We start from the raw sequence: 27,038 nt of genomic DNA on the forward strand, positions 1-27,038 counted from the left end.
CCCCTGCCTCCCTCTCCTGTCTGCACCGGGTGGCCTGTCTGTCCCTCCAGAGTGCCGGCTGCCCCGCAGGCTCCCTCCAGGCTGAGTTCAGGGCCCTGTGCCCTAGTGGCCAGAGCCGGCTTCACAGGATAAGAGCCAGCTAAGCTCCAGGGACTTTCCAGGAAAAGTGTCCCTTGAAAAGGGTGTGACCTTTTCACTGCTGCCAACAGCACCCTAAAAATGGCTTGGCCTTTTCCCTCCCCTGAGCTCCATAGAGAACACAGCCAGCAGAGGACACATTCTCTGTCATTCAGAAATGGGTTTCTCAGCCGAGGGACAGCAGGACTGGTAGAGACTGTCAGGCCACACGGCTGCCTGCACAGTGCCGCCATGCTTGGCTAGAAGGGCGGGAGGGATGGCAGGGGCTGGCTGTCCACAGGCCGCGCATGTCCCGGAAGCTCACTGGAGGTGGTGCACTTTGGAGGGGCGATGTCAGGAGACAGCTTCCTCTTGCTGGGCTACAAGACTCCACAAGCACAGCACGGGGACTGATTCCCAGTTCTAGAGGTGAGGCAGTCGACCACATGTATATATGTATATATATATGTGTGTGTGTGTGTGTGTGTGTGTATGTGTATGTGTATATATATGAGAATTTATAGCTATTTACAGAACAGGGCAGAGGCATACCACAGAGGGGGCACAAGTTTTCAGCAATGGTCAAACCTGGACGTGTCAGCTCACCGCTACAACAGACTTAAGTCACAGATGAAGGGGGCTGGCTTTGGGGCTGGGGGAGCCACTGTCAAGTCACAGGACACCCGCCCAGGCAGGCTTGGAAAGGGAGGTCTCTGAGAAGAGGAGGGATGTGTTTAGAGGTCGAAGTGGGGCCTGGGGCTCTCAGGATGGGATGGACTTGCCTGACCCGATCAGCTGGCAGTTGGAGAGAAAGCAGAGAGAAAACGGGTTAGAGAAAAGCCAGAGCTGGTGAGGCAAGTGCAGAGTATGGGTGCGCTGCAGCAGCTGTGGAGGGCCGGGGAGGGGAGGGCGTAGGTGTGGGCATGGCAAGGTTCCTGGAAAAGAGGGGCTGGAAGGGAAAGGGGAGGAAGATGGAGGGAGAAGCCGGAGCTTCATAGGTAGTGCCTGGGGGCTGCGGCGGCCCTCCCCAGCTCATACACGCTGGCCTCTTTCATGGCACCCAGGCAGTCCACCCATAGTTCAGACGAATGCTCAGCCCCCTCGGGCTTCTCTCTTCTCTGGTCACCCTGTCTTCCAACTCACGGCCCAGGGCCACCTCTTGCTTGGGGAGCCCCACCCAACAGCCACCAGGCCTGATAGAAAGGGAACACTGCTTGAACCAAAAATGGTGAAGCTATAAGGGATGGATGATTGGAGTGAGTGCCAGAGGCCCCTCTGGGTGGTCCGAAATCCCAGGGTCCTCTGAAGGGACCCTGGGGAAGGCAGGGAGGGCAGGTAGCCGGATGCCACTGGCCATAGACTTATAAGTCTAAGAGGGGAGCCTCAACTGGTTGGCGGGGGTGGGGCTGCAGGTTGCATAGGTGAGGCTGGGCCCTTCCTGCTGGGAAAAGCAGAAGAGGGAGAGTCCATGGCAGGAGAGGCAGGTGGGCTCGCTAGGCGGAGCTCAGCTGGGCCAGCAGGCACTGTGGTCCCCTTGGCTGAATAGCACAGGCGACCCCTAGGAGCAACAGGCCAAGGTGTGTGAGCCTGCTGGTCGGCGATAGTGCTTCAGCGGGGGCCAGGGACCCTGCCTTCGGTCACACACTAGCAGCTATGGTGGTACCTGGGAGGGAGGGAAGGGGGCTGTGTGTCCCCACCTGGCCTGTGGAGTGTGGAGTGTGTTGTGGGATGACCGTGTGTATGGGACTCTCACCTAGATACCACTGGATTGCCGACAGATAGATGAGGTGGGACCCTGACTATCACCCCTGCTTTGCAGTGGATTTGGCTCTCAGCACTCCCAGGCTGGGAGCTGGATACCTGCCCTGGCAGCATGACTCAGACTGCACGACAGGTACGGCATGCCCAGGATAATGTTCCTAGGGACTGGTTCAGTGTGTGGGTCAGGAGCAAGTCGACAGGCCCTGCTCCTTACCCCTTGGAAGGGACTGCCACCAGGGGCAGTTCTGACTAAGGCCTGGGAACCCATGACTCAGAGCGTGGGTCCCCAGGTCTTGCTGGGCCAGCCTGGCTGCTGCAGGCAGACAGGAAGCACGCCTGACGCTCCTCCACCCTCGGTCAGCACAGCGGGGCTGGGACTCACGCTAGCCTTCCCAGCAACTTGCTTTCCTGCGTGAACTCTGGCAGGCTGCCCTTTCTGTGCAAAGCCATAGCTGGGGCCTGCTCGGGGCCCTCTCCCTCTTTCACCTGCTCAGCGTGGCCTGGAACTTGGAGGTGGGCAGTCGGCGCCTAGGATGGGCCTGTGTCACTAGGGCATGTGTCCTTGGGCCAGTTACTTCCTCTTAGAGCCTTGGGCTCCTCCTCTGAGAATGGGGCGTGTTGGTGTGAAATGAGGCGAGCATGTTGAGTTGAGGAGCAGCAGGACAGGCACCTGCAGGCAGCCCCCCTGGCCACGTTCCCCTCCCTCCCTTCCAAGTCCTGGGACAGACGCTCATCACCAAGGGGTTCAGCCTCTGATGCTCTTTCTTGGTCTCAGTCCCTAAGGAGTAATTTTTTTTCTTTTCTTTTCTTTTCTTTTCTTTTCTTTGAGACGCAGTCTCCTCCCTCTGTCGCCTAGGCTGGAGTGCAAAGGCGTGATCTCAGTTCACTGCAACCTCTGCCTCCCAGGTTCAAGCGATTCTTCTTCCTCAGCCTCCCAAGTAGCTGGGATTACAGGTGCCCACCACTGCACCCGGCTAATTTTTGTATTTTTAGTAGAGATGGGGTTTCGCCACATTGGCCAGGCTGGTTTCAAACTCCTGACCTTAGGTGATCCGCCCACCTCAGCCTCCCAAAGTGCTGGGATTACAGGTGTGAGCCACCGCGCCCAGCCAGGAGTGATTTTCAGTGGTGTCCTCTCCATCCCCAGCATACACCCAGCCCTGAGCGGCCGCGGCTGCCACATGCAGGCTCCAGGGCTACACTTGCTTTTCGTCCAGGGATGTCATACCCTGGAGAGTAGAATGTGAAAGGTGACCCCTGTAGGCTGCAGGGTGGCCTCTCTGAACCTTAGTGTCCCCCACCTGTAGAAGGGGCGTAACACCTTCCAGGGGGAGGGCTGAGGAGGAAATTGTCAACGGCTGAGTCTAAGGCTCACAGCCAGAGGCCAGGGTCGGATCCAGGGCTGGGCCTGGGCCTGGGAGGACAGTGTCCGCCCCTTCTCCAGCCTCCCGCCCCTGGTCAGGCCAGGACCCTCTTCAAAGCACCTTCATGCCCATCTGTTCCCAGCTGTGGGCACCACTGTCTGGCTCCATGGGACTAGATTTTATGGGAGGGGAAGGGGCTGTGGGTAGGCAGGTGCCAGGTGCTGGACCATAGATCAGCATGGTAGGAACCTGTTGCTTGGGCTGGTGGTGGGAAAGGGGCCACTCCAAGGCAGTGGCAATTAGCCCAGCCCTATCTCTGGGCACAGAGATGAAGGGACACATGGGGACACAGTAGGGCAAAATTGGCCAGCCTGCTCTTCCCCTCTCTGCCCGCTTTTTGCAGAAGAGTCAACAGATAGAACAGACAGAGCCAGGGAGGTGCCCATGGGGGCCCCAGTCCCCACCACTCCAGGGGGCAGTCCCTGCAAGTGACAAGGTGGGCTCAATCCCTGTGGAACAGGTCTCTGAGGACCACAGAGTGGGGCCCCAGGGAAGGCTGGGAGCCTGAGCTGAAGGCAGGCAGCAAGTAAGGGCCAAGCTGTGCCCCTGCCCAGAAGACCCTCCTGCCCCCAGAACCCCACCCTCTGCAGACAGGCCTCCCTGGGCAGCAGCCCCCCGGCTTCCGAGGCCTTCCGTGCCTCACCAGATGCCATGCTCTCAGGGACTCGTTTGCTACGCTGCCCCCTGCAGCTCTGCCCCAGAGGAGCAGGTGAAAAGCCGCGCCTGCCGAGGTGCTGCAGCGGTGGAGTTTTGGGCAGAGGGGTCGGAGGAAGAGTTTCTCACTTTTAAGATTCCCCAAATCCAAGATGAAGTCACACTGTGCTTTAGAATGGTAGATGCTCATTTATGTAAAATCATAATAAATGTTACACAAACTGTTAGAATAAAAATATACCTTTTTCGAGGGGGAGGAGCTCCCCAGCCTGCCGCTGGGTAGTGAGAGGGGGTTAGCACCATTAGGCCGTAGGGGGCGGGAGCTCCGCCACAGCCCGTGGTGGGCACTGAGGTCTGTCGGTCGGTCTGTGCATCCTGGCACCGTCAGTGGCGGGTGACCCGCTGATGGCCTCGGGAGGGGGTGCCGTGGCTGGGCGGAGAGCACGAGCGGCAGCACTGGGTGCGGACGGTGGGCAGCTGGCAGCGGCCCAGTAGGCGCAGTGTCTCACAGAACCCGAAGGACAGGCGGTCCCGCTCACAGCCTGGAGTGGGGGGGGGCAGAGAGGCATCAGAATCAGTGGTTTGGGGTACCCAGAACCTGGCTCCCCACCCCAACCACCTTAAGGAGGCTCCAGCAGCTCTCCACCAAGCAGAGAGCCCCGGTTTTTGGAGCGGCTCCCAAACCGGAGTTGCAGGTCTCCAACTGTTGGTGTCTCTGTCCCACCTACTCACGGCCGACCCCAGGACTCGAGAACGGGTGCTGCTGGGCTGAGGTTTCTGGAGGAAAGGTCCTGAGACCCAACCCTGACCCCCTCACATGCCTGTTAAAGAGCCTGCCCAGGGCGACGCCCTGCCATCCTATCTCCATCCTTGCTCACCCCTGGTGTTCCCCGACAGATCCTGGCACAGAACTGCGGTCCCGGGGCCTCCTGCCAACCTGCAGCGGCCTCTGCCCCCGACTCCCGCCACCGCCCCCTGCCCCAGTGCATCTGTCCTGCCAGACCTCCGTGACCACCTCCAGCCACAGGGGCTGTACACAGCCTCGGGTTCTGAGTCACAGGTCCCATCTCCCAGGCCAGCCTCCCACTTCCCAGGTGGGCCACAAAGCCTAGACAGAGTGGGCCCTACAGGCTGTCAGCAGAAACCAGGGACTAAGCCCAGGCCCAGTGGGGAGGGAGGCCGGCTGCAGGCTGTGCTTGTCAGGGCTGAGGCTTGGCTGGGCCCTCCTGCCCCGTGGTTATCACAGCCATTTTGGGAAGTGGCTTGTTTCCAGCCTCCTGGCCTTGCTCCTGATGCCACTGCCACTGCTGACAGCCCCCACCTGCCGCCTGGGCCCTGCTTGCTCCAGCAGACCTCCCTGGGGAGGAAGAGCGGGAGGACAGCAGCCAGCCCTGTGCCAGGGACATCCCTCAGGCCCGGCAGAGGGCACGAGGCAGCAGGCAGGCTCCTCCACCCCAGCTCCAGGCAGAGCTCCAAAGTGCACATCTGCAGGCCTGCATCCTGGTCGCCCGGGGTGACCTCAGACAAGCTGCTTCACCTCTTGGGCCTCGGTTCCCTCCTCTGTCAACCCCACCTCCACAGCAAATGGATGTGGCCATGCTGTGTCACTGCAGCGACCGCACACTCTGGAGTTTCCCGGCTTTCCCCCTGTCCCGCCAACTATCCCACAGACCAGCAAAACATCCTGGGAATTCCAGGTCTCAAAGTCCAAGACACCTTCCCAGCTGCCCCTCCACTGTTCACTGGTGGCAGAAAACTCCTCACTTAGGACAGCTTCCAGTTCAGCCACCTAACCAGCCCCCATAGCCCACTCCCTGCAGCCCACTCATACCCGCCCCTGGGAGACCTTGCAAGCCCAGAGCCTCCTGGGCCATCCGTCCTTGGTTCTAGGCCCCCAGGGGCCTCAGTTCCTGTTCTCTGCCCCATCTGGTCCTCATCCCCTGAGATCATAACCACCCCACTCCCTGTGGCCAGCTCTAGCCATGAAGGCGAGAGATGTGATGCCAGAACCCAGCTCAGGCAGCACACAAGAGTGCTCTGAGATGCTGGCTGGGTGCGTGCTGAGGGCAGGCAGGACAGGGTGGGGGCACTGCCACTGGGCCTTGAGGTAATGGGGTTTGTGGCAGGAAGGCCACCCCTGCCAGAGGCAGGGTAGCAAGGCATGGCAGCGAGGCATGGCAGGGGCCACTCTGAGCCCAAATGAGGGCTGCCCAGGAGCCAGCGCAGGTAGAGAAGGCTGCATTGGACAAGGGGAGAAGGCAGACTGGGGAGACTGCAGGGGGCCCCGAATGCCAGCTTGAGGGCCGTGGCTGAGGACTCTGTCCTAGGCTCAGGGGGCAGACAGCCAATAGCACAGGGGCCGCAGCTCTTCAGGCCACAGCTCCTGGATTCCTTAGACTGGCAGGGTCAGCCCCAGGCCCTCTCCCTGACCTTGCAATTGGGGATGACAGTGGCTTTGGGGAAGGGGAAAAAGCCGCCTTCCCTGAGCACCACCTGGATCCCCACGCAGTGCTGCGCCCTTCATGCCCAGACCTCACTTATGCAAGGATGGGGCTTGGCAGCCCCTTTATTCAGCACATGAAGGCCCTGAGAGGGAAATGGAGCCCAAGGCCACACAGCTGGTGAGGGGAGCCCAGGTGACACTCCAGGGCCACCCCATTTCCTGCCCTCAGCACTGCTGAGAGCAGCTGGGGCTGCAGGAAGTCTGTGAGTGTGAGTGTGTGTGTGTGTGTGTGTGTGTGTTGGAGGCGGGGGGGTGGGATATCCAGAACCACCTCTAGCTCAGGCCCTTCCACCAGGACCCAGCTGGCCAGGAAACCCCCCACCACTGGGATTAGCAGGACCCTGGAAGGGAGGCCCTTCCTGTGGTTCCATTGCTCACTCTAGGCAGTCCTCTGGCCAGGGAATGGACAGGCCAGGGCTGGGGAGGGGACAGGGACTCACCCAGGCCCAGTTTTCACACAGCTTCAGGGACATCCCTGGTCTCACTGTGGGAAGACTGAGACCCAGAGGGGAAAGAGCTTACCCAGGTTCACACAGCAAATCAGGGGCCAAGGCCACTCCCTCTACTCACCGGAGGTCAGAAAGCTGCCTGCGGGATGTTGTGTAGCTGGGACTCCTCTTGACTGACTCCCAGCACAGCCCAGCCTCCAGCATGGGATCCTGTGGCATCAGGATTTTCCAGTGGCTCATGAGCCCAGACTACAGATGGAGCCAGCCGGTGCCGTGGGTGCAATGGTTTGAAGACCCAATTTCCCCATCACCCTTCCCGCCCCACCTCACTTCAGCAGAGAGCTTGGGGTCGGGGGACTCATGGGGAGGCTCGACGGGCTCACAATCCTCGGTGCCACACAGCCGGGAGCTCACAAGGCCAGGCCTCGTGGCCACACTGGTCACTGTCTTCCTCGGGTAGCCCCGTCTGGGTGTTGACACACTTGACCAGTGTGTGACCACTGGATGCCACCACCACAGGGGCCTGAGCACTGGGGGGAGCAGGGGAGGAATGAGTGTCTCCAGGGCCAGCCCTAGCAGTGGGGGCAGGGACACCTCCTCTGGGAAGCCGTCCCTGCGCCCTGTGCCTGACTGGCCTGCCCCTGCTCCCAGCCGCCCTCTCAGTGCCTCCTGGAGGACCTGTTCCCATTCCTAGAGCCCACTTGGTGCTGGAACCCCACTCTCACTTGTGGGATCGGCTGCTGCAGAGGGAAGGGGCATGAGAACCATGGGACAGCCCTTGGGGCGGCAGGGCAGTGAGCCCCTCACACGGGACATGCCTGAGAGGCCTGGGCAGGGGCCCCGGGATGGAGCCCTGATGCAGCAGTGAGCAGAGACGTGGGCGAGACACCGCTGTGCCCGAGGGACAGGGCAGAGGACCTGCCGCAGCCCATGGGCAGGAGGGGTGGAGACAATTTCACAGCCGCGGCCCAGCCCGCCAGGCTTTGTTGTTAACAGGTGCAGGTCTGAAAGCCCTAAACATGTGCTGAGTCTGTGCCAGTGTCGTGCTGTGCCCGGCCCTGTGCTTTGTTGCGTTCCTCCATTTAATCCTCCTGACCCTCCTCTCCCAAAACCGTCCCAATTTTACAGATGAGAAAACTGACCCAGCAAAGCAAAGCAACCTGCCCAGAGTCACTCAGCAGCCAGTCGGACAAAGACTCAAACGCTGGCCCAGCTGACTCCCGGACCCAGCTCAGGGCCCAAATCTGACATTTCTGAACCCCTCAGTTGCAAACAGGCCCAGCAGAAGGTGTCCTGCCCATCCGAGGCCCCTCTTCTGCCCCCTTCTGCCGCTGGCCTTTGCTGGGCTCCCTGATCTCCCCAAGCTCATCATTCCTGCCTCAGACTTCACACCTGCTGTCCCCTCGATCCCTGTCCTTGGCATCACTGACTCCTCCCTCGGGTCTCGACCCCAGACCCCTCCTCAGAAGGCCTTCCCTGACATCACAGCACACCTGCCCTTTCCTTGTCTGTTTCTCCCTGTCAGGTGTGAGCACCAGCACGGCAGGGCTTCGTCCACTGACTGCTGCATGTGCAGGGGCCACAGAGAGCCTGGCTCACAGCACACACTCCACAGCTCCTTCACCCAACCCAGGACTGACCAGGCACTACCAAGCACTTGCTCCCTGCTCCCCCCCGCAGCCTGGCTCACCTGGCCCCAGGGCCCCACCACCCACTGTGTGCAGGGGTGGGTGTTGCAGGGCCGGGTGGTGTTGGGTCTCAGTGCCTCCTCGCAGAGGTCTGGCTCTGGGCAGGTCACCAGACGCTGCTGCTCACCACCGCCACAGGCCTCGGAGCACTGGGTGGGCAGGGAAGGAGTCAGGGCACAGCCAGGGTCTGAGGGTGTCCCCTCCCCCCAACTCAACGCCCAGGCCTCACCTCCCTCCAGGAAGACATGTACCAGCTGAGGCAGGGCTGGGCCCCGCAGGGCCAGTGCACAGGCAGCTTGGCAGGTCCAGGCTGACAACGGAAGGGCCACAGTGGCCGGAGGTCCCACGTGTCCACATGCTGCATGTCCCACACTGAGGAACCTCTGCCACAGCTGTGGGAGCACTGGGGACCGAGAGACTTGTGTGGACACATCCCCACGTGCAGGCCCACAGGCATGACCCCGTGAGGCGTGTGGCAGGAAAGGCATCAGACCCACGCCCCAGCCGGGGGCAAATCCCTGAAGAGCCCCAGCGAGAGGCCAAGGCTGGCAGGCCCCAGGCAAAAGGTGGCATGGCCAGGGGCTGCCATGGGCTGGGACAGACAGAGAAAGGGAGGAACAAGTCCAGATGGGGTCAAAGATACAGAGGAAAGGAGACAGGTCAAGCCAGACAAAGATGAGATGACTCCCAAGAGATTCGGAATCCGGTGCGATCAGGCACGTAGACATGCAGCCTGGAGCCCTCCCCTTCCCTGCCGCTCTCGGAACACAGGCCGTGGGGAACCAGGGCTCCACCCCATGCCCTGGGGATGCCTGTCCTGGCTCCATCCTCATGCACCTTACTCCAGTTGCCTGAGTGCCAGGTGGCACAGGGCCACAGGTGGCAGCGGCGGGCAGGCTGGGGCCGGCCAGCAGGGTCGCAGTCCTCATCCCGGCTGGAGCTACAGCGCACCGGCCTCCAGAGGGCACCCAGGCCACAGGTGGTGGAGCACTACGGGGCACAGACCCGTGAAAGCCAGGCAGATCCCATCCTCGCCAGGCCTCCACAGCCAGGAAACTACCCACCTAGGCTAGCAAGACCTCAGCAAGACAGGGGCCCTCTTCTGGGCCTCAGTTTCCTTATTTGCAAAATAGGCTCCTCCACCCACCTCCCAGGAAGACCATGAGAATGAAAAGTCAAATCCCCCCAGCAACCAGCCGTCCCTGCTCACATGGGACAAAGGGCCTGTGTTCCAGTGTCATTGGTGCAGAGGTTCGGGGGAGGAGACCCTGTGGGCACCCCTGACCAGCTATCCTGACCAGCCTCGTCGCTTCCCAGAGGCACCAGGGAAGGAAGGCTGGGTCCTGGTACCAGCAGCCAAATCGCTGGCTATCCCCGCGCAAAACAAGCCCTGTGGGCTTCAGCCTGCCCCTTCCCACCCCAAAATTAGGAATCTGAGCAGAAGCTTGCTTCTCCTGCAGCGACCATCTGGGGACCCAGGGAGGGGGCACTAGCCAGCTTCTTTCATGCAGCTCAGACGTCTGCAGGTCACTGCCAAAGGAGGGTGGAGCCACTGAGGGCAGAGCCAGGTAGCAGTGGGCTGAGTCCAGCCTGGAGGAGCCAGGCAGAGCCTCAGGGAAGCTGCGGCCTGTTGGGCAGGACTGGGCCTGGCGGCCACACAGGGACCCTCCCCACTGCACAGCTGTCTGAGCCAGTTCCATCCTGGGGCATGCTGTGCTGCCAGAGTGTGCCTGCCCCTGCCTTCCCTGAGGCCCCCTGTGCTGCCCAGGAATGGGCCCCAGGTCCCCTCATTCCCCTAATCCTGGGAACCCCCGCCCCAAGGAAGGCGAGACAGACGGCGCCTGTGTCCCACTCTGCTCATTTTCAGATGAGGAAACAGCCACCAAGGTCCCGCGCAAACTCCCTGCCCGCCCAGCCCACACCACTTGCCTCGCTCCAGTTTCCCACTTGTCAGCTGGCATTCCTGACAACCAACGGGTCCGCGGGGGGCCCCGCTTCAGCCAGGCTGGGAGCCAGCGGCTGGGTCTCAGGGACTCTGTGGCTGTTGGCAGGGCTGTCCCAAGCTGGCGTGGATAGCAGCCTAGAGCTCAGGGGCACCTCAGGGCTGAGGGACTCAGGCTGACCCTTGGGTCCTGGGTTCAGGGCAGGCTCAGGTGTGTGCCCGAGGCCAGTCAGGGTTGTGGGGAGGAAGGTCCCCCACACTGCCACAGTCTGAAGGTCCCATAAGCCTGGTCCTGGGGTTGGGAAGGTGGGAGTCCCCGGCTCCAGGGGACTGTCCTTGCCCTTCATCTCTGGCAGAGGGGCTATGGGAGGAGGAGGGAGAGAAGCCACCCCAACAGTGGGCCACAGTTCACTATCCACAGGCCCCAGGCCACCCTCCAGAGCTGACTCCCAGGCTACTGTCCCTCCTGTCCACAGCTCCGCCACGTCAGGACTGGAGAGGAGTGGGTGCTGCTGACCGGGTACAAAGTGGGCAGCGTGGGGCTGGGTCTCGGGGGCAGGTGGGGTGCTCCGCAGCCCTCGGGTTCCTCATCATTTGAAAACCTCATTGGTCCTGTCCTGCCATGGAGAGGGCAGCTGGCTCTGGCTGTCCTTGCCAACTGGGAAATCATTTTGGCTCTCAGGGGCGGCAGGCGTCTGCAGGCCATCAGTGGAAACCCTGGGCCAGGGCAGGCTGGGGAGCCCAAGATCTGGGGCCCCTATGGGGGTGTCTTCCTCAGGCAGGAAATTGATCAAAGGGTTCCCAGGGGTCTGCTCTGAGGGTGGGGGTGGGGAGCGGCCGGCCTGGCTAGGCCAAGGGCTCGGGGACCAAGGTCCCGGTGCCCCTTCCTCCTTGGCTGCAGGAGGCTCTGTGGCAGGCACGGGGCTACCCGTGGAGGGCGCAGCAGGACGGCTATGTGGTGGGGGCGTCCGATCCCCTGTCCCCGCCAGGTCTAGATTGGGCTCCTCAGAGGGCCCGTAGGACAGATCCTCGTGGAAGCTGATGAAATTGTAGTCGTAGTAGAAGTCGTCCATAAACACGGGCCCCGGCAGGTCCAGCTCTGGAGCCTCCTCCTCAATGGCGTTGCCCATGGTGCCTGGCTTGGGTGATGAGGCGGGTGAAGGGCGTGGGGCCAGGTGGCGCGGGATGAAGTCAGCCTCGTTGAAGAGCTCGTGGCTGGAGGAGCCGCTGCCTGAGCCTTCAGGGCCCAGTGTGTCCAGGGGCCACTGACACGGTGGCAGAGAGCAGGTGACTTCGCTGGCTGGCTGCTGGGCCTCGTCACAGGGGACACCGGTGTCACTGATGCAGAGGACATTTCGGTGCTGAGTCCCTTCCTCAGATGTCACTGAGCACTGCGGGGAAGCCAGGGTGAGGGGCTTAGCCTGGGAGGCAGGCTGCCAGGGGACACTGGGGCAAGGCTGGGTAACCTGTCCACTGCCTGATGTCAGAGTGGCAGAGACCCCAGCCAGCCCTCTCTGGCCCTTCCCAGCTCAAGGCCATGACTGTGGCCATGCTTGCCAGGGGCTTCCTGATCCCTGAGGCTTTAGAGTCAGGGGCTGGACCCTGGAATGCCCAGGTTCCCTCCCACCCACAAGGTCTCCAGGAAGGCTGTCTGCCTCCCTGTAGCTGAAGACCAAGGGTGGAGCTGGAGGCGGGCCCCCTCCCATCCCACACTCACCTGAGACCAGTTCCCCACAGCCTAGGTGGCTGGACAGGGCACGTGGTGGTTGCAAGGGGTTTCAGTAGGGGGCCAGGGAAGGTGTTCACAGGCGGGTGGCTTCAGGGCGCTCTGCTCATCCAGCCCCACGCTGCAGATGCAGAGCACAGCCTGGCAGGAGAGGCCCCCAGGCCCGCAGGAGCTGGAGCACAGCTGCCACTCACCTGCCCACCACCTGCTGAGGGCACACAGGTCTCATCAGTATGGCATCAGACAGGTGGCATTGGCAGGCTCACCAGCAGGGAGGGCCAGGCTGGGTTTCCAGGACCACGGGGTTTGGACAGTGCCAGAAGCCAGTGGATGATTCTCCAGAGCTCCAAGCTCAGGTAAGTGTCCTGCCCTCAAAGTCTGGTGACAAGGCACAGCCCCTCCACTCCTGCCACCCTCCCCTCAGGGAAACTGAGCATGACCTGAGGCCTATTTCCACATCCAGGGACCCAAAGAGGAGGACCATACGTGTCCAGGCTGGCCCAGGCTGGGGTGAGGGGTGACCGGGGGTTGGGGCTTCAGCCTTGCGAAGAGAATGAAAGCCCGGCTCCCTCTGCTCCTCCCCAGGGCCTCCGGGGACCCAGATGTAGGGGCCTGTGGCAGACCCAGGATGCCTGGGGGTGGGGAGTTGGTGGGGGATGGGGGCGGGCTCACCTGGCAGGGCAGGGCTGCTGGCTGCACTTCCGCTGGCAGTCATCGGGCCGGCCCAGGGGGTCACAGTGCTCCTCGTCCACGGGCCCTGCCTGCCGCTCCGAGCAGTACACACTCTGCCTCTGCACACCTAGGGGCCATGGCGCTCAGCCTGGGACTGGCACCCAGGTGCCCACCGCCCAAGACCCAAAGACACCCTCTCTGCCAGAACCCTCCCAGAACAGCGCCTTACTGCCCATGTCAGGATGCCTTACTGCCCATGTCAGGATGAAGGCAGACCTCCACCGTCGCCTCCTTGCTGTCCTCCTGGTTCTCACCCACCCCCTCTCCTATGTAGCTTCCCCTCTGACTGCCCCTGGAGGGGTGGCAGAGTGTGGAGGTTTAGTGGGTTGGGTGCCCAGACCCTCTGCAACCTAGCTGAGATGCCTGGGCAGCTCATTTGGCCTCTCTGAACCTCAGCGTCCTCCTCTGTGAAGTGGGAGCGACAATCCTGCCTCCTCCATGTCCTGGAGGGAGGACTGCATGTGTTCTTGCATGTGCAGGCTCGGCCCGTGCCTGGCACATCCTAAGAGCTCGATCCATGCCAGCTGCTGCTAGCATGCAAACCCAGCCGTGGCTCCTGCCACCTTCCCCTCAGGGAAACTGAACGTGACCTGAGGCCTATTTCCACAGCCAGGGACCCAACGAGGAGGACCATAAGTGTCCAGGGTGGCCCAGGCTGGAGTGAGGGGTGACCGGGGGCTGGGGCTTCAGCCTTGGGAAGAGAATGAAAGACCAGCTCCCTCTGCTCCTTCCTGGGGTTGGCTTGGGTGATGAGGCGGGTGAAGGGCATGCGGCCAGGTGGCGCAGGATGAAGTCAGCCTCATTGAAGAGCTCATGGCTGGAGGAGCCGCTGCCTGAGCCTTCAGGGCCCAGTGTGTCCAGGGGCCACTGACACACGGTCCCACCATCCACACCCTTCCCAATGGCTCAGAGAATGTCTGGACAAGAAATGGGGCATCAATGGACAGCCCCTGCTCTCCATCCCCACGCCAGCCTTGGCACTGCTCCAGTCCTTTACATCCTCTGCCACTGTCCAACCTGGGGACTTTGCACAGCCACGTTCCTCACCTTGGACACTCACTTCCATACTGCCTGTTGAGGCCCAGCTGCAGGACCCCATCTGCTGGTGGCTCTGCCTTCTCTGCTCCACCCCCTGCCCCGTGGTCCCGAGAGTAAGTTGTCCCTCCCCTGAGCTGCCAGTCCCACATCCATCCCCCTCTTTCCTCACCAACAGAGTCTGATTTTATTCAAGGCAGCAGTGGGACCTGCTGAAAACACACCCCACTGCCGCTCCCTTGCAACTAGGGGGGTCTGGGACACAGTCCTGGCTCAGGAGAAAAAGGCCCAAGTCCCTCGCTGGGAGTCAGCCCTTTCCTCTCTCCTTCTTCTTGCCTAGAACACTGCAAGAGCCCTGGAAGGGAGGACACCATCTGTGGCAAGCAGGAGTGGAGGGGAGGCTGCTATGGCAAGGATGGTGTGGCTGAGGGCCAGTCAGCTCCAGGTCCCGCCAGCTTGGATTGTGCACCTGGGACTTCCTGCCTGAGACAAAGAACCCCTGTCTGTTCCAGCCACCACAGGGCACTTGCCTCTGCAGACGCTCCTAAGTGGTCCACCTGCAAAGCAGCCAATTTGCTGAAAGACAATTCCCCAAATGTCTAGTGCTGCAAATGTATTTGTTGGTTTTCACGTTTGTCCAATTAAAGACACCTGTATTAGGCCAGGCACAGTGGCTCACGCCTGTAATCCCAGCACTATGGGAGGCCAAGGCGGGCGAATCACCTGAGGTCAGCAGTTCAAGACCAGCCTGGCCAACATGGTGAAACCCCATCTCTACCACTAATAAAAAATTAGCCAGGCATGGTGGTGCGTGCCTGTAAATCCCAGCTACTCGGGAGGCTGAGGAAGGAGAATTGCTGGAACCTGGGAGGCGGAGGCTGCAGTGAGCCGAGATCGCGCCACTGCACTCCAGCCTGGGCGACAGAGTGAGACTCCATCTCAAATAAAATAAAATAAAACAAAATAAAATAAAATAAAATAAAGACAGCTGTATTAGATAAAATGGGTTTCCTAGCTTTGGAAGGTATCTGCCCAGTTCTCCATTTTCACTTTGTCATCATAATAGCATTTGAAGGAATGCTCAAATGTCTGTATCTCAGATTCCCGATTCTGAGACCCTGAGGATACTGAGTGTCAACGATGGGAAGACTGAGGGGGAAAGGGGAGGATTAAGAGACAAAGCGGGAGACTGAGGTGTGGGGAGATCGAGGAACAGCAGGGCAGACCGAGCAGGGGGAGGAAGACCAAGGGGCGTCGGGTGGGGACTGGGGGGCTGGGGGGAGACCAAGGAATGGCGGGGGAGACCGAGCCGGGGGAGGAAGACTGAGGGGCGTGGCGGGGGTACTGGAGGGCCGGAGGGAAACTGAGGGATAGTGGGGGGAGACCGAGGGGTATGGGGGCAGACTGAGGGGTATGGGGGGAGACTGAGGAGTATGGGAGGAGACGGAGGGGCAGAGGGGAGACTGAGGAGCAGTGGGGAGGAGACAAAGAGACAGAGAGGGGAGACTGAGGAGCATGGGGGGAGACTGAGGGAAATATGGGGAGGAAGAGTCAGAGTTAATGAAATTGCCCTACTTTTCATAAACAGTTCAGGGAAATAAGTCAGTGTAGTGAGGGGCCACTGGACTGGTCTCCGGGATGCAGCAGAAATGCAGGCACAAAACCTGCCGGAGCTGAGCAAGGACAAAATCAAGGGGGAGCTGTGTCCACTGGAGGGAGAACGCCAAGAGCTGCAGCACACTGAGCACACGCCGCGAGCCAGCACCCACCTGCCTCATCCATTTACCCTCCCAGTGGGCCTGGGGCATGGGGCGGTTGCTAGCCTCATCTCACAGATGGGGAACTGAGGCTCAGAGAAGCAAACTTCTAAACCCATGGTGGCCCAGCAGTGAGCTGGGAGCTGAAGCCAGTGTCCCTGTCCAGAGATGAAGCCCCTGCTGGCGGGGCTGTGCCTGCCCCACTTCTCACCTCTGCCGCAGGTGACTGTACACTTGGTCCAGGGCCCATAGTGCCAGGAGAACTCGGGCGGCGGGACCTCGCCGTGGCCACCTGCCTCCCTGTGGATGGTGTACTCATAGTGCACCCCAGGGTTGCTCTCCTGGAACAGCAGCTGGGTGGGCAGGCGGGGGCCCGTGAGCACGAGGTGTCTTCTCCATCCACCCAGTCTTAAAGGAGCTGACCCCAGCCACCTCTGTGAACTGCAGCTACACAGCTGGGCCATTTTAAAGATGGGAAAACCGAGGTAGAGGCCTCAGCAGGAGGGTCTGGCTCAGAGCCAGGCTCTGTGACTAACCCAGGGCTCACTCCTCCAGGACGAGACCTACCATGGGAGGTGCTGGGCCTGGGGACTCCGCCTCTGCTCCCCCTGCCTGGGCCTCGGGAGGCAGGCACCTGGATCCAGACAGGCTCCTTGGTGGGACCCGGGGACGTGAGGTTCTCCCAGTTGCCCCTGCGTGCGTATGTGACGGTGGTCCCTGCCACCTGGTAGTCCCCGCCACCTGGTAGTCCCCGTTCTACTGGATGGTCCAGCCACCACTGAGGAAGTACTTCTCCGGGTCCTCGCTCTGCAGTGCCAGGAAGTTGGCAGCCTCAGCCAGCTCCTGGATGCGGACCTCACGTGTGCTGGCTGGGATCAGCCCCACGTCCACATACCCTGTCAGGCAAGGGTTGTGCCCAGGGTGAGAAGCTTGCCTATCCCCACCTGCTCCCCTCACATCTCTCCCCACTTGCCTCCGCCTGCTGATGCCAAAGATTTCGCCATTAGCTTTAAAGTCTGAGCTCCCCAAATTGCTCGGATCGGTCATGGGTCACCAAAACCTTGCGGAGGTGCCATAAATCCTGACCCCGTGGCCATGCCCCGTCACTCCTCTCTTGGGGACCTAAACTGGTCTCATCATAAGGCTGGATCCATCCCCTACTCTAAGGGCCGGCTGGCATTCTCTTTCTAAAAAAAACCAAAGTGCCCAGGCCTTTCTCCTGGGACACCCTCCTCATCCCCACGCGGCCTGCTTTTATTCATTCACTTCCATCACACCCATCACGTGCCGGGCACTACTCTCAGCACTTCACATGTGTAAGCTCATGGGTAACGGCCCTATAGCATGGTACTATTGTTATCCCCATTTTACAGATGAGCAAAGTGAGGCAGACCGGAAGAGTAACGTGCATGAGCGTCCTGCTGCAATATAAGCAGCCTCCAGGGCCAGTGCTTTATCCACCACACTGCACTGCATCTCTGGGATGAAATCTGAGCTTCTCAGCCTGGCACTCAAGGCCCCATAGCGGGCCCTGCCTTCCCTTCTTGCCTCCAGGGCCAGTGCTTTATCCACCACACTGCACTGCATCTCTGGGATGAAATCTGAGCTTCTCAGCCTGGCACTCAAGGCCCCATAGCGGGCCCTGCCTTCCCTTCTTGCCTCCAGGGCTCTGGCGCAAGCTCTTTCCTCCATTTGGAATGCCCATTCCATCTCTTCTGAGTTTTATGATTCAGCTCAACTTCCGCCTCCTACAGGAAACCTTCCCTGACTTCCCCAGGCCAGGACCTTCTTCCTCAGTGCTCCCACAGCCCTCTGGGCCTCCCTCCACTGCACTGATCACACCAGAAGGTTCTGTTCCCCTTCAGGACTGAGCGCTTCACCTGCATGTCCTCATCACCTAGCACACAGTCAGTACTTCAGCAACATGTGCAAAACAGACCAGAGGTGAGGGCATGGAGCTGGGGTCTCAGAAGATTCAGGAGGAGACGACCATTCTTTGAAAGGCCCAGGGGCCACACACAAGTTGGGGTGGCCCTGCCTGGGGTCTCTGGGACAGGAAGACTCCCCATGGGGACAGGTCTCTGCATGTGGGCCAGGGGTCCCCTGACTCCTGCAAGAATCCACCCCAGCAAGCCCTCCCTGCTTAGCCATTTCTAGGCTGGGTGGGGGCCACGAGGCCAAGGACAGGGGCCCGGGGGAGATGGGGAAGGGGCCACCAGGTGAAGAGCACACCCCTCCCCACAGTGGTCCCACCGCATACCCAGGCCCTCGGCCTCCTCGAAGGTCCTACTCACGGTGTGGCAGGTGGAGCCGTTGCCGTGGCACACGCCACAATGGTCCTCCATAGCGCCAGAGTCAATCTCAAAGTCACAGCCCCACGTTCTGCAACACACGAGGAGGGGAGGCCCCTGGTGCTGGCGGCCAGCCCTCTGTGGCCCCAGCACCGGGAGCCAGCCAGGGTCAGGAGAAGAAAGCTGGGAGTGGGGGTTGGGAGGCCTCTCTCTGGCCCTGCCCCACCCCAGCTGTGCCTCTGACCCAGGTGAACTTCTCTACCTCCCTGAGCCTCAGTTTCCTCAGATGTGAGACAGGGAGACCCACCCCTCCCTTAAAGGCATGTCATGAGCATCACAAGAGACAAGAGAAGGGAAGAGTTCTGCAAAGCCTGCGGGCAGGCAGGGGATCTGACACGCCACGGGCTGCTGAGCAGCGCGTGCAGGGAATTTCAACGTCAAAGGCACTGGGGGTTGGCACCTCCCTCCTGGTCCTCCTCGGAGCCCAGGCCTTGATACCCCAGTGGTTTAGAGGGCAAGAAGCAAGGACAAGTAGGTGGCTGGAGACATGGGCAAAGAGGAGAGGCCATCGTTGTTATTAAAAATAAGAATATAAATTGTTACCAAACACTGAGGGCTACTCTTTGGGGCTCAGAGCCCTTCATGTCACCTGTGCCACCTCATTTAACCCCTCTATCAGGGAGCAAACCACTGCCTGGGGTCAGCCAGCTAGCAAGAGGTCAAGCCACTGCCTGGGCTCCGGTTTCCTGGCTGGGGCGGTGCTGGTGCAGGCATCCAAGGAGACGCAGTGGGGCGAGGCCTGACTGGGGGGGGTCCCCAGTGCCAGGAGGCGTGGTAGGGGCTTTGCCTTAGGGGTCATAGAGGGTAGGGGCTGGGAAGCCCGATGGTAGAGCATGGGGAGGGTGGCCCGAGGAGGACCAGGAGAGAACCTGGGGCCCGCCAGTGGGGCTGGGGGCAGGCAGTGCTGGGAGAGCCTCTTCCTAACCAGGCACACCTTACAGATGCCGTTGATGCAGAGGTCCCGGCTGGCTCGGACCTGGTAGCAGGGGGTGCCATCAACCACGGCGTCCCGCAGCTTCTCGGCAAAGTACTCATTCGCGGGCCGGCAGTGCAGCTCACAGGGGTTCACTGGGGGCCCAAGTAGAAGAGTCACAGCAACAGCTGGAGCAGGAGTATGGAGGCCACCAGGAAGACCCCTCCGTGACACACATCCATGGCAGGCTGGAGGCTCCCAAGCAGCACAAACATGCTGGAGGCTCCGGCTGGGCTGGTAGCTATCTGCAAGGCTGCAGACTGGGGAGCTAGGGGCCAGCAGCAGCCCCAGGGGACAGTGGGAGTGGCCCAGGCTTGGGGTGGAGACTGGGTCTCCTGCTTGCATCACAGGGTAACCTTGGACCCACACCCCGCTCGCCGCCCTCTGAGTCTCAATGTTTCCATGGGAGGCAGCACTCACCGTCATTGACCATGGGCACCCATGTGTGCAGCTGGCCCTTGTAGAGCATAGCGTCAAAGTGGCTGCACTGGACGTGGCGGAAGGAGGGGTGGCCAGCGGGGCAGGCCTGCAGGTTGCAGAGGCGGAAGCGCTTCCGCTTACCCACACAGTATCTGCCTTTGTATTTGGGCCTGTGGGGAGAACCGGGGTGGACCCCAGTGAGGGCCCAGTGAGTGCTACTGCATGGCCACAGCCCAGAGCAAGCAGCTTCCTCCTGCACCCACACCCCAAGATCCCTGCTGCCCAGCTTTGTGCACGCTGCTCCCCTCCCTTGGGTTGCCCACCCTGTGGCCCAGACACACCCTCCCTGTCTGTAAGGACCTGTGGGGAGGTGGCAGCAGGAAGCCTGAGCTCTGCCCCCAACCTGCTGTGTGATCGTGGACAAGTCTTCGGCCACCCTCTGGGCCTCAGTTTCCTCATGTATAAAGTGGGGTTGGGGCTGCCCCTGCAGAGGGCTGTTGAGAAGCTGGGACAAGCTGCAGGCATCACTGGCACTGGCTGGAGGGACTACTCCGAGTCTCCAGCCCATGACACCAGCATCCTAACGAGCCCTTGAGTCCTCAGCCTTCCTCCTGGTGGCAGTACCCCCAGCCTGGGTCTAAAGGAAGCGCCCAGAGCCCCAGCCAGCTGAAAGGTCTGACAGAGCACAGCTCCTGAAATCCTCCACATTTAGGCCAGGGTCGCTGGCCCCCACCCAGCTCAGACCTGGAGGCCAGGAGGCAGGGAGGGGCACAGGCCAGTCTTGGGTAAGCGCAGGGCCCTGGGTGGGGCTGGCTGTGAACCCCATGCCTGCCCCGGGTGGCCTCCTGAAGTGAAGATCAGCCGGGTAGTGCCTCGGTCTACAGTACCACTGGCCTCTGCTTCTCACCAGATCTTCACACCCCCTGCGCCCTCCCATTTAGATGGGGAAACAGAGATCCAGAGAGGTGAAGTCACTCACCTCAGGCCACCCCTTCAGTGCTGTCCCATCCTCCCAGCTGCTCCATCTCATCTCAGACCCTTGTTGTGCCTCTGAGGCCACCAAGCCCCTCCTGCTGAGTGCCCACTACAGATGAGCTGCAGGGCTGAGGGGCTGGCCTGCATAAACTGCATTTGCCCCTGACTACAACTTTACTGGATGGGCACTGCTATTATACAGGTGGGGAAATGGAGGCCCAGAGAAGGGGTGAAGAGGGGATTCGAACCCTGAGCCATCTAAGGTCCAGGGCCCATGCTCTTCCCCACTGCCCTCTCCTGCCTCCTTCCAGCCAGCAGCTGCTTTGCCACGTGGCCTCTGCTGAGTGTCTCCAGTCTCTGGGCCTCAGTGTCCCCCTCTCTGCAAAGGGGTCGGCAGTGGGGACCCTGTCAGCCCTCAGAACACTCCTTGAAAGTGACTCAAGGTGGCCTGGACACTCAGACTGACCATTATGAGGACACTTCTAAGAGCCAGGGGCTGGGACAGAGCCAAGCTCCTGCAATCGGCTGACTGCCTGGGTCCCTCTGTCCCATTGCCCAGGGCACCCTGGGCCCCACACTCACATAGGCTGCATGCACTGCTGCTTGGCTCTCTGTATGCCACGCCACAGCTGGTCTTGAACTCCTGACCTCAAGTGATCTGCCCTCTTCGGTCTCCCAAAGTGCTGGGATTACAGGTGTGAGCCACCACGTGTAGTCCAATGAAGACCTTTTTAAAATTCGCAGTTCAGATTGTGGAAAATTTGAGCAATGAATTAGCAAGAGTTTACTCTTCACATGAATGTTGTCAGATTCATCTTTTAATAATTGATGTTTATATTTTCATTTAATGTCATCCACTTTTCTACAGGGTATGGACAGTGGATTTGCAGGTGTAGAAGATGAAATTTATAATGTTTATGATCAAGCCTAGAGGGGTGGTAAAGATATGGTCCAGAGTTTTTATAGGTCCAGTAAAAATCTGGACAAGGACATGTATGGTGATGACCTAGAAACCAGAATAAAGACCAACAGGTATCAAGCTGTACAACTCCTTTTCAGTGTTTACACCAGTGAAAACAAAATAGTTCATAGTCTTTTCTCTTGTTTCCTAGATTTGTTCCTGACAAGGAGTTTTCCGGTTCAGACCATAGGCAGAGAGGCCAAGAGGCTGAGAAGGACCATTCAGTTTGAAGAAGATTCTTTTGATTTGGACAACTTTTTGGAAGAAGCCAGACAGCATGGTGGCTCTCAAAGACCCTCAGCAGCCGCCCCAAAGAACATAAGCATGAAGGCAAGAAGAGGAGGAAGGAGTAGACACGCGTCTCTTCAAAGCAAATGAACTGTGATCATCCATAACCCTAATGATGCAAGTCCCACGGGGCAACACTTTGTGAATGGTCAGGATCCAAACCAAATCTCGATGCTACATTTTATTATTGGAGAAGGCGGGGGTGGGGAGGGGGCGGGGATAGAACGCTTTACTTTGAATTGTTTAGTTTGTTTAAAGAGTGGGTTGTATTTGTGCTTCTCCCACCTTTCAGCATGTGTAGAACATGCTGGCCCACATACACAGTCAAGAGCACTTCTTTTTGTGTGACACTAGCAGTTCGGGTTAACATTTTGTGTAAGAACACCTGCTTATGAGTCAAGTCACCCCAACGGCAGTGAGGAGGAGGATGTTCACATATTGGAACTGTCCTGCCAAATAAATGTGGCCCCTGTTGCGCTGTGTTTTAATTTGGAGTGGGGAAAAGAAGCTCTTGCTTGGTGCAAATATTTGTTTCAAATAAAAACCTTTAGACAAAATTCTCGGTTATGTTTCCTTTATGTAATAGGCTAGGACAGTCTCAAAAATCTTCTTCTTCTTCAGATGTTTGGAAAACTTTAGGCCTTTGAGCTTGAACCTGGAGCTGAAAAAAATAAGCACTGTAGGGAAGGAAAGGCAATGTCTGCAAAAACATTCGATCTGAAAATCTCCTTTTTATGAGGGAGTCAGTAGAAAGAACTCAGGCAGTTTTTATTTGTACCTTGTTGTTTTATTTGTTTTCTCCTCAAATTCCCTTTACCATCTTTTTTGTTCTTTTGACTCCCTCACCCTCCATTAAAAATTGTAAATTGGGCAAGTCACAGTGGCTCAGTCCTATAACCCCAGCACTGTGGGAGGCTGAGGCAAGAGGACAGCTTGAGGCTAGGAGTTCAAAACTAACCTGCAGCATAGAAAGGCCCAGGCTCAATGAAAACAAATAAAAAATAAAATAGTAAATCAATCTGGCCCAAGATCACATAATAAGCGGGAAAGGCAAGATTTCAGCCCCAGCTCACCTGACTTGAGAAGTGTGCTGCTATGTCCACTGTGTTCTGTATATCTTGCTAACCATTACGGGTCTTCTTGTACTTCTCCTTTAAAACTGGGAACTCTTCCACCCCACCATTCTAACGAGCATGAAGGCAGCTTCAGTTACAAATCTCTCAAAGTCCCCATCATTCCACATTTATGATCTATTTAATTGATACATAATCAGATAGTAGCTACATGTATATCATAGATATATCTGATATATAAACAGATTGACTTGACTCCATCTAGAATACGATTTTCCTGTTGTAGTGCATTCTGAAGTTCTTCTGAAGAAAACTGAATTCAACCCAAACCTCTGTGAAAGCCAGTCTCCTTGCTCTAGAAATTCAAAATATGGGAAAAGATTAATTGAAAGTTTCCATGAGCTCCAAATCAAACTGCCAAGTTTTTCATCTGCCACAGTCGGGTTGATCGATCGATTGATTTTTTGAGACAGCGTCTCGCTCTGTGACCCAGGCTGGACTGCAGTGGTGTGAACATGACTCACTGCAGCTTCAACTTCCTGGGTTCACGCGATCCTCCCACCTCAGCCTCTTCAGCAGCTGGGATCATAGGTGCGCACCACCATGCCTGGCTAATGTTTTGTATTTTTTACAGAGACGGGGTCTTGCCATGTTGCCCGGGCTGGTTTCAAACTGCTGGGCTCGAGCAATCCTCCCACCTGGGCCTCCCAAAGTGCTGGAATTACAGGTATGAGCCACGGTGCCCAGCCTCAAATCGGATTCCAGACATTTAGAAATGTCAGTAACCTTGCTTCATACCCTTCCTCGTTACCCAAGGCTAAATCCCTATGTTCATGAACTTACTCTGTTTTCCTCACTGCCATAGAAAAGATATGGGTAATGAGCTTTCTGTGTCATTCTAGATGCAAACCATATTAACAGTAATAGCCAAGGGAGATTTTGATCAGTACTCTTGTTTCTAACCTCATTTCCAGAAACAAGAAAATTAGGCCTCAAAACCTAGGTGTACCTATGATCATTTCTGAGCCCAGTCACCCTCATCACCAGCACTACCATCATCACGTGTTCCTAATGATAAACAAGAAACGACAACATTTAGCCTTTACTTAACCTCGTTACAGACTTCTGGTTAATTTAAACAATTTTGTTACTTTCCGTTTGTGCAAATGGAAGACTGCTTTTCAACCTGTACATCACACATGGAAAACAGATTCCACAGTGCTTGGATGTATCCTGCCCCTCCAGCCCTCCAACAGAAAACAGATATTAAGATGTCTAGTCCCTGTAGATGACAACCTGGTCCTCATTAGTCTTATTAAAGCTACATTGTGCTTTGCCAAAAAACCCAAAATGTTAGAAATTGCTCCTGTACTTCAAGATAACTTTATAAGGATTTTCCTGTCTTCTATATAGAATACAGGAAAAGTTTCTTGTGATGTCCCAATGATCCATGCATTGTAGATATGACAATTTCTAAAGCATTCTTTTACTGTCATGTGACCCCTTCCACAGTGAAATTAAGAAATATGTTTATATTAAAACTTGGAGGCTGGGTATGGTGGCTCAAACCTATAATCACAGCACTTTGGGAGGCCAAGGTGGGCAGATCACTTGAGTCCAGGAATTGGAGGCCAGCCTGGGCAACATAGCGAAACGCCATCTCTGCAAAGAATACAAAATATTAGGTGGCACATGCCTATAGTCCCAGCTACTGAGGAGGCTGAGGTGGGAGGATCCGCCGAATTCAGGAGGTCAAGGCTGCAGTGAGCATGATTGCACCACTGCACTCCAGCCTGAGCAACAGAGTGAGATCCTGTCTCAACAACAACAACTTAAAATTAGATAGTATGTATCTAAGAAAGGAGCCAGGATTTCCAACTTGAGTACAATGAATTTAACAAAAAATTAATTTTTTTCTTGTCATATTTTATTTTGTATTAACACAATCAAAGCCTTGTTTTGTTTAAATATAAGATCTATTCTTTCCAGGTCGTATTTTCTTTATGGACCAGGAAAAAGCTGTTACTTTATTTACAAGGAAATTTTTCTTTTAATGCTCTTGAAAAAATTGAAGTTTTCAAACTTACAGAAAACTTTTCATGGCCATAATACATGTGCTTCATTCTTTTTTTTTTTTTTTTTTTTTTTAGATGGAATTTTGCTCTCTTGTTGCCCAGGCTGGAGTACAATGGTGCAATCTTGGCTCTCCACATCCTCCCCATCCTGGGTTAAAGTGATTCTCCTGCCTCAGCCTCCTGAGTAGCTGGGGTTACAGGCACAGGCCACCATGCCTGGCTAATTTTGTATTTTTGGTAGAGACAGGGTTTCTCCATGTTGGTCAGGCTGGTCTCGAACTCCCGACCTCAGGTGATCCTCCTACCTCGGCCTCCCAAAGTGTTAGGATTACAGGTGTGAGCCACTGCACCCAGCCATGCCTCATTCTTTTAATCAACTATGTAAAATTCTGTTGCATCAGTGACTTGATATCTAATCAATAGCACTGATGAAAATTTAGGTTTCTTCTACTTACTTGACATTAAACAATTCTGCTTTGAATATTCTTAACCACATATTTCTGTAGGATAAATCCTTATAAATGGAATTGCTAGATCAAAGCAAATGCAAATTCTTAATTTTGATATGCTGCCAAACTACACATCAGAACTGAAAGTACCAGTTAAACTTAACAACTTGAGTGCCAGTTTCCCCATACCTGCACCGGCACTATATATGACTAATCTGTTAGTCTTTGGAAGTCAAGTAACATTAAACCAAGAGTTAAGAATTTAAGTCCCTTTACGTTGTTTGTTTGTTTCTTTATTATTATTATTATTATTATTACTATTATTTATTTTAGACCAAGTCTCGCTGTGTCACCCAGGAGTTCAGTGGCACAATCTCAGCTCACCGCAACCTCTACCTCCTGGGATCGAGCAATTCTCCTGCCTCAACCTCTGAGTAGCTGGGACTATAGGCATACACCACCACGCCCAGCTAACTTTTGTACTTTTATAGTAGAGACGGGGTTTCACAATGTTGCCCAGGCTGGTCTCAAACTCTTCGCCTCAAGTGATCTGCCTGCTTCAGCCTCCCAGAGTGCTGGGATTACACGTGTGAGTCACCGTGTCCAGCCTATGTTACCACAGCCTTACAGTGCTGCAAGGAAAAAAAACGGTTTCAGTGAGGTGCGTGTAAACTCTGTGTACTCACATCACACCCTAGAAAGCCCACAGAAAAATACAGCCCAGGATAAATGTATAGACTAATTTCTAAACCCTCACAAGAAAGCGAAGGAAATGTAATTAATATAAAAATAATGTTTTATTAGTTATAAATCTAAAAAAATGGTACTCAATGAAGATAAAACTGAAAATATTCTCTGCTGATTATTAGACATCTATTAGAGATTATTGGACATCTATTAGAGATTATTAGAATACTATAGTATGCAGAATTCTAAGATGGGCCCCGTGATCTTCATGCATCACCCGTTATACCCTATACAATCCCCTCACCTTGAGAGTAGGCAAGACCTGACTTCTTTTTGTTGTTGCTGTTGTTGTTGTTGTTGTTGAGATGAAGTGTCACTTTGTCACACAGGCTGGAGTGCAGTGGCACGATCTTAGCTCGCTGTAGCCTCCACCTCCTAGGTTCAAGTGATTCTCTTGCCTCAGCCTTCCTAGTAGCTGGGATTACAGGTGGTGGGATTAGCCACCACGCCTGGCTAATTTTTTTGTATTTTTAGTAGAGATGGGGGCTCACCATGTTGGCCGGGCTAGTCTGGAACTCCTGACCTCAAGTGATCCGCCCACCTCGGCCTCCCAAAGTGCTGGGATGGGAGACCTGACTTGTTTCTAACCAAAAGAATATCGCACAAGTGATGGGATGTCACTCCTGTGTTATGTTCTATATAAGATACTATCTTAGCAGACTGGAGAAGCCCTTGCTGGCTTTAAAGAGGCAAGCTGCCATGTTGTAAGACAGTCTACAGATAAGCCAGGCAACAAGGAGCTTCAGGCAGTCCCTAGGTGAGAGCAGCTCCCAATTCAGAACCAAAGGTCATCAAGGAAATAGACCTCAGTCCTACAGTTAAAGATGAATTCTGCCAGCCACGCTGAGGGAGCTTGGAAGTCAGTCTTTTTCCCCAGCTGGCCCTTTGATGAGACACACTGCAGCCCCAGCTGACACCTGGATTATAGCAATGTGAAA

At 56.8% G+C, this 27,038-nt stretch overlaps 1 long non-coding RNA gene and 1 pseudogene across 1 annotated transcript; one reads left to right on the plus strand and one right to left on the minus strand.

Moving 5' to 3' along the window:
- Positions 1-555: 555 nt before the first annotated feature.
- LOC134808473 (uncharacterized) lies at positions 556-14,697 on the plus strand. Its single transcript, XR_010151480.1, has 2 exons — positions 556-2,011; positions 14,372-14,697. It is a non-coding gene; the product is annotated as an uncharacterized LOC134808473 (long non-coding RNA).
- Positions 4,126-27,038, minus strand: LOC112207859 (A disintegrin and metalloproteinase with thrombospondin motifs 7-like; annotated as a pseudogene).

This window comes from Pan troglodytes, chromosome 16 (genome assembly GCF_028858775.2).
Source record: "Pan troglodytes isolate AG18354 chromosome 16, NHGRI_mPanTro3-v2.0_pri, whole genome shotgun sequence".
Lineage (NCBI taxonomy): Eukaryota > Metazoa > Chordata > Mammalia > Primates > Hominidae > Pan > Pan troglodytes.